Source organism: Triticum dicoccoides, chromosome 7B (genome assembly GCF_002162155.2).
Source record: "Triticum dicoccoides isolate Atlit2015 ecotype Zavitan chromosome 7B, WEW_v2.0, whole genome shotgun sequence".
NCBI classification, from domain to species: Eukaryota; Viridiplantae; Streptophyta; class Magnoliopsida; order Poales; family Poaceae; genus Triticum; species Triticum dicoccoides.
The window spans coordinates 592,592,174-592,599,765 of NC_041393.1; positions in this window are offsets into that span (position 1 = coordinate 592,592,174).

Sequence of the window (7,592 nt, forward strand, 5' to 3'; positions counted from 1 at the left end):
CGGATGAAAACCCGCCGTTAAGACGAGCGAACCTTGTTTTTCCTCATCGCCGTTGATTCCCTTCGATAAATTAAACACTCGTCGGACAAAAGACAACAAAACAGCAGAGAACAAACACCAAAAGGCATGTTGATCTTGAGATCTGTTTCGGCTCAGACTACTTTTAAAGGTCTTCAAGGGAGGCGTGAGCCAGCCGTTAAGACGAGCGAACCTTGTTTTTCCTCACCGCCGGCGCCGGGGGCGGATCCCCATTGCTGTCAAAGAAAGTGCAAAGTGCAAACAATCCAGAACGAAGAAGAAAACAGCAAACGAACGATGAGAAGAACCGAACAGGAGTGAACTAAACGAGAACTAGAGCAAGATCTAGCTTGGAACTCTCTTGGATTCAATGAACTACCAAGAAGATACACTTACGAGGGAGGCCAGCAGGCGGCGCGGCGGTGATAGATGGAAGGAAACCTAGGAGGTGACGAGCTACTTATAGGGAGACGGTCCCGTGAAAGCCCTCGGAAGTTGGGGTTATTTCCGTACATGCCATCTCATAATGGCCTAGGAGTCCAGCCCGGTACGGCCCGTGAGGTCCCTTTTCTCCTCTATATCTCTCAGAAGGCCCATGAAGGCCCGCGTAATGATTTTCTCGCTTCGGCTGAACTTGATAGCAGTAAAGAAAGAAAGAAAAAGCAACGCAAGCATATGCATATCAAACCATTGATTTCTTCTTCTCGCAGCAGCCTCTCCAAATTTCCTGAGAGCAAACCTGGGCTATGTGATGGAATTTAACCAACAGACATTTAGTTTGTCCAACGCGATTACATAAATCAAGAGCGATCTACTTACCGGTAGCAAATGAATAGGATATTTGGATCACCATTCTCCGACGTGCTCAGCCTAATGAAGCACCTTAATTAGCAGGGGCTTCCCAGATGGTTGGGTTCGTCAGGTGGAAGAGCTTATTTCCGCTATGATGTCACCCATTTCTTGCATATGTATTTCAATTTTGCAGGGCTTCACATATCCAATGAGCATTTGCCCTTCAATATCATTTCTCGTATGCCAGCATGTAGAAGACCAGCTCGACATGTTAGTTCCGGGATCTCTAGATGGGTACCATGTAGAGGGAACAAGGTTCCTACATGTCAGCTACATCTTGCAAGGTGCATCGATGAACCCTACAACAAATGACTCTTTCTGAGCCATCAAATTTTAGATGACCCTGGAGTTGGTGAAGATGGTCATATAGGACGCTTTGATTGCCCATTTACTTGCAGAAATTTTCTTATCGTTACTACCTTTAAGTTTTTACACTAGTCTTAAATGATAGTTGGTGGTCTCTGTTAGGCCAATGCATTGGCTCTTAACTCGTCATCCTTGGCGGTGACAATTTTTTAGAGTCAAGCATCCCGATGAATTTTCTCTTAGGTGTTGTTTTCAAGTGGTGTTGTATTCAATTGATTCAGGGATCACATGTGCATCTCAGTATTGTGGCCTAGTTGTAGAAAAGAGAATGAGTGATACATAGCAAAATAAGCCACACCACATCAAAGCATTAATTACACTACGTAGAGAAATGTTTTAAGAATCGTATTTCCACGAACATACAACTTCCTTCTCTTTTATCTTTACTATGTATGGAGACGGTCCTGGGAAAGCCCTCAGAGCTTGGGGTTATTCCCATACCTGCCAGCAAATCATGGGCTAAAAGTCCAGCCTAGTACAACCTGTGAGTTTTTCCAGCCCCGTGTTTGAGTTTCCATCTGTGTGTGTGTGTGTGTGGTCGACGTAGTTGGCACCACAAGGCATATAAAGGCCCACGTAATGATTTTCTCACCTCAATTGAACTTGATAGGAAAAAAAAAGCTCCACTAGAAAAATTGATAGGAAAAAAAGGAACGCAGGCGCGCACACACCAAGATGTGCATCTCAACTAGTTTGTCAAGTTGCTAAAAAAACTAATTTACTAGAGAGAGCTTAGGTGGCGTGAGGTAATTTAACTGGAATACATTCCGTTTGTCCAACACGATTACATGAGTTAGGAGCGATCTACTTAATGCTAATAACAAATACATGAGTAGGACGTTTGGATTAGCATTCCCCATCACGCTTAGCCTAATGAAGCATCTTAGCCGGAGCTTACCAAATGGGTGTGCTCGTTCGTAAGGTAGAAAACCCCATCTTACATCTTACATCTTACATTCTTAAGAAGTTGATCCCCACTACTACCAATTTTCTTAACATGCACGTTATCCATGTCATCATCATGCCACATCATCATTCAGTTTTCTCAACATGCAACTACTCAACTCAGCCATGCAGCCACATCATCGCATCGCTGGCTGGCTTTGTCCGTGAAGCTAAAGGGTGCTCAACGCATCACTTCCTTTCTTATTCAACGCTACCAGCCATTATGGCTGCCATTTCAATCTTCCACTATCCCACACGTACAAGATTAATTAACGAGGTAATCAAGTGGCCGACCGGCCGTTCATTACCCTTCCGCTTCCCGTACTTTATAGCTATAGGCCCCCTCACGTCTTCTTCTACTTCCCAGTCTACGTCAGCAAATTTCTACTCTGGACGACGGTGTCAATCTGCATCATCATTGTGTGGTTGCAACGCTGGCGGAGAATTTGGCCACTCCGCGGGTGCAGCAGCTGCAGGTGCCACTGTTGCTCCCCATCAACCTCAAAGGTATGCCTCACGATTCGTTTGTTTTTTCATCCATTATTCCATGATTGTTGAGATTATGCAGAATAGCAAAACACGCGCCTGCTTTTGGTGTTGACGAACATATTCTCATGGTCCTCATGCGTAGCAGCTTAAGATTCTTTAACAAAGGCAACAATATTTCTTGCATTGATTAAGAAGAAAGTTCATTAGAAAGGAAGTATAAAATGGAAGATTGGAGGTATGAAGAATATTTACAGATTAGAAGAGTGGATGAAAGAAATTATGTAATACGATGTGCTTCAAGTTGTGGAGGCCAGCCATCCACATATCTATGGAACTAAAGATGCCCCGTTTCTTTTCCTTCCTCAGGTGCCACCAAATTAGTATAACCAAAGCAGGGAAATCTTTTTTGCGAGGTGGCTAAAATGGCAATCGACCAACCAGTCCTCCACATTTTTAGTCAGCAGAGAAGGAACGAGATTAGTCGGGAAACTACAAAAATGCAAGGCGAAATCCTAAACTGCAAAAGGAACCAAGCAATGGCAGCATAAAATCACACCTTCTTTAATTATTCATTCAGTTACCTCAGTCTTTGTACATTTTTATCAAAAAATTGTGAGTGGAACTCTTATCAATATTGAACCAATACAATTTCAATGTATTTGAGATAAACTCTACATACATTGATAGATCCGGGAATATTTGGCCGACCACAATAGGCAAATGTGCACCATCTTATTTTCATGTTATTTTACAAAATTAATACTTTCAGGTATCATGAATACCCAATTTGTTATGTATTTCCAGGGCACTAATTTACAGTCTTTGTCAGATGAAACAAGACCTTAATATTCTTCAACCATCATATCTCAAACAAGTCATCGGAAAACCCCGCAGCAACGCGCGGGGCATCGTCTAGTTTCTACTATGATGCGAGCCGTTCTTGGCATGCAGGGCTTCTCATCTCCGTTGAGCATTTGTTGTTCAATAGCATTTCATCTATGACGCCATGTAGAGGACTATCAAGGTATGCAAGTTCCAGGATGTCTAGATGGACACCATGTTGAGGGAACAAGGTTCCTATATGTCGGTCCAGACGTGCAAGGTACACCTATGAACTCTACGACAAATAGCTCTTTCTGAGCCATCAATTTTTGGATAACACAAGAATAAGACAAGATGATCTGGGGGATTGTGTTACGGGAAAATCCTATGCTTAATTAAGATGTCATTTTGGTCCCGTTGCCTCTTATTTCTACACCTTCTCAACATCACTTGTGTTTTCGATCATTCTATGCCAAACTTACATAGACATATTTGATGTACCAAAACAGTAAAAATAATGGGTTGTGTTAGCAATGTGAACGAATGAGATGATGGATTTTGTTTCCTTCTCAACTGAAGATGGGGACAGTGGTATGTATAGGACGCTTTAACGGCCCATTTACTTGCAGTAGTGTCCTTATCTTTACTACCTTTTAAGTCTCTACACTATTATTAAACGGTAGTTGGAGGTATTTGTTAGGCCAATGCATTGGCTCTTAACTCGTCATTCTAGGTGGTGATAATTTTTTAGAGACGAGCATCTCGATGTATCCTCTCTTAGGTGATGCTTATAAGTCATGTTATATTCAACTGACAGAGATACCACTCATTACTATGACGAGAATGAGAGAAACATAGGAAAAGAATCCACAACGAATCAAATCATCAATTACACTATGTAGAGGAACGCGCTAAGAGCCACATCTCCACTACACATACAACTTCCTTCCATTTTCTTCTTCAACTGATGTGCCACCTCAACATTTTACCTATGGGAAACACTTCCCGTCAGCACTCTGATAGGAAGCTTTCATCAGACCGATCTGGCGTCGTCGATTTTGTCATAATCTCACGGTCCACACGAATCCTCCATGTTGTCAATTAACCCCACAATTTAATCCTTTCCCAGTAAATATCGCCTGCTCCACCATCCCCACGACATCACCATGCAGGGGTGAGTAAATCATGCCGGTCCAACTCACATCCATCCTTCTTGGTTCAATAAAAGAATATTTTATTGTTTTGATAGTTCTATAAAAATATTGATCGTGTTTCAAAAAAAATCATATATTTAAAAAATGTATTAAAACATGTTCTTGGTACATACAAAAAATGAAAATGTGTATAAAAAAGTAGTCTTAAGAAACAAAATATTTTAAAAAATGATAATATCTGTTTAAAAAATGCTCAACATATATACAAAACGTTGATCATATTTCAGAAAAATGTCAATCATATTTTTTTTCAAAAACGTATTAAAACATGTTTTTGATGTATACAACAAATAAAAAGTGTGTACAAAAAATGTAATCATCAAACACAAAAGATTTTAAAAAAATTCTTTAAAAAATGCTGAACGCGTATCAAAAAATTTAATCATATATTTCAAAATTTAAAAAATGTATTGCACATGTTCTTGATATATCCAAAAAATGTGAAATGTTTATTAGAAAAATATTCATAAAAAAATATTTCAAAAAATATAGTCATCTATCTAAAAAGTGTTTAACGTGCATAAAAAAATCTTACTGGTGTAAATGAAAAATGTAGAACGTATATTTAAAAAGTTGAATATCAAAACAAAAATTCATATAAAAATGTTGATCATGTATTAAAAATGTTAATAATATATTTAAGAAAGGTTAAACTTGCATTAAAAAATGTTCTTGATATACACGAAAAATGTACAATGTCTATGAATAAAAGTAGTCATAAAACACCAAAGATTTCAAACAATGTTACTCATCTATTTAAAAAATGTTGAACCTGTATAAGAAAAATGTTTCGTATATATATGAAAATCTAGAACATGTATTTAAAAAATTGAACATCAAAACATAAATTGATAAAAAAATATTGATCATGTATAAAAAAATGTGAACCACATATATCAAAAATGTTATACTTGCATCAAAAAATGTTTCTGATATATACGATAAATATACAATGTGTATGAAAACAATTAGTCAGAAAACATAAATTAGTAGAAACATATTTATCATGTATTCGAATTTTTTAACATGTACAAAATATTCATGATGTATACAAAAATGTAGAATATGTATGAAAAAGTAGTCATCAAACACATACATTTAAAAAAATATTAGTCATCTATTTAGAAAATACTAAACATGTACAAAAAGTAAATGTTGCTGATGTACTCGATTAATGTAGTGTGTATAAAAGGCTTGAAAATAAATGTTAATAACTTATTAGAAAAAACAAGGAAAACCAAAAAAGAAAAAGATATTAAACCAAAAAAATAAAATGGAAGCTGAAGAAACAATTACAACAAAGGAAACCATGAAACCCGAGAACAAAACAATGAATATGGAGAAAAGGAACAAATAAAAAAACCCATGGAAAACCAAGAAAGAAACACAGAAAAACGAAGAATTAGAAAGAAAACTAAAACCCCAAAAAAGTTGAAAGAAATGAAGAAAACAGATAAAAACCAAAGAGAAAAACTGAAGAAAAATAGGTGTACAATAGAAAGAAAGCGGGAAAGAAAATTGAAAAGGCAAACAAGGACATATAAACGGATAAACCAGACATGGACCGACGAGCGACCTGTACCGCGAGCGAGCCAGCTGAGCTAACCGGCGGCACTTTATACTCGCGCGTAAGAGGAACGACTCTTTTCTAAAAAAAACAAGCAGAGGAACGACTCATTCGTCGGACCAGGGAAAATATCTGGTGCACCGGAGTTTATGGTGCTACCTGTGCATCGAACTCCTATCGTGTTTTTAAAATGTCCAGAAAATTAACACACTCATACAACATCAATGTAAGTTGTCACAAAATTTCAAGTCAAAATTTGAAACATAACTCGAAAAACAAAAATGGCAAATTCAACACTCTTTTTTTTAGACGAGACAAATTCAACACTCAATAGTACATAACATAACTTGGGCTATAGATTTGGCCTATTATCACACTGGTGTCAAACTTATCATTTTTGTTTCTCAAAAAATATTTTAAATTTTTATACGGAATTTTGTGACATCATATATTGATGTTGTGTTAGCATGCTAGAATGGAGGGAGGCGGACGTACCGGTGTCTTTGAATGCGAAGAGACATCGCGTGCACCGAGAAGCGATGCGGGGACGCTCTCGTCCGGCACGCCACTTCAATGACGGCTCCAGTGAGAGGTCGCGTCCGCTCTCAGCCGACATGAGTTCAGCACTGGCCTGCGTCGGTCGGGAAAGCATGCGGGCGACGGAGAGTTTTTTTTTGGTGGGCCAGGTTAATTAGACGCGGGCGTGGCAGCGTCCGAGCGCACGCAAAGACCCCAGTTTATCTCCGGTTACGAAAAAAGTGCGCCTAAACCACCGAACGGGCCGATGCAAGACCACGTTGAACGACAAAATACGTCCAAACCGCACAATCTGAACTGTTATGGGCGTTTTGAGGTTAGTGTTGGAGATGCCCTTATATGGGTCATCATACGAGAGTTTTATATTTCCTTCTATAACCCGATCTCAGTTAGACTTAGATGATTCGAGACGAATGTGCCATTCCAATCTCGAGCTCAAGAGTTAGCTGACGCGAGATGAATGTGTCATTCTAATCTCGAGCTAAAATGCTTTCACTATGAACAGTAGAATCCATCCCTTTATCTCTCCTCCCAAGCAAACAGCTGACAAGGTCATGATAGCAAAATACATCTACTTTTCTTTACAACATATATTGCTTAGCTGTTTACCTACATGCAAATTTTCATGATGGAATGACATTTGCATTAGTCATGGCAAAATAACAAAATTAGTTATCCAGGATGCTTCCAAATTCAGCAAAAAATAAATCCATGTTCCGAAGCAAGAAGTACATGCACAAGGTAGTCTTATCCTATGCCCCCCCCCCCCCAAGTCACTCCGC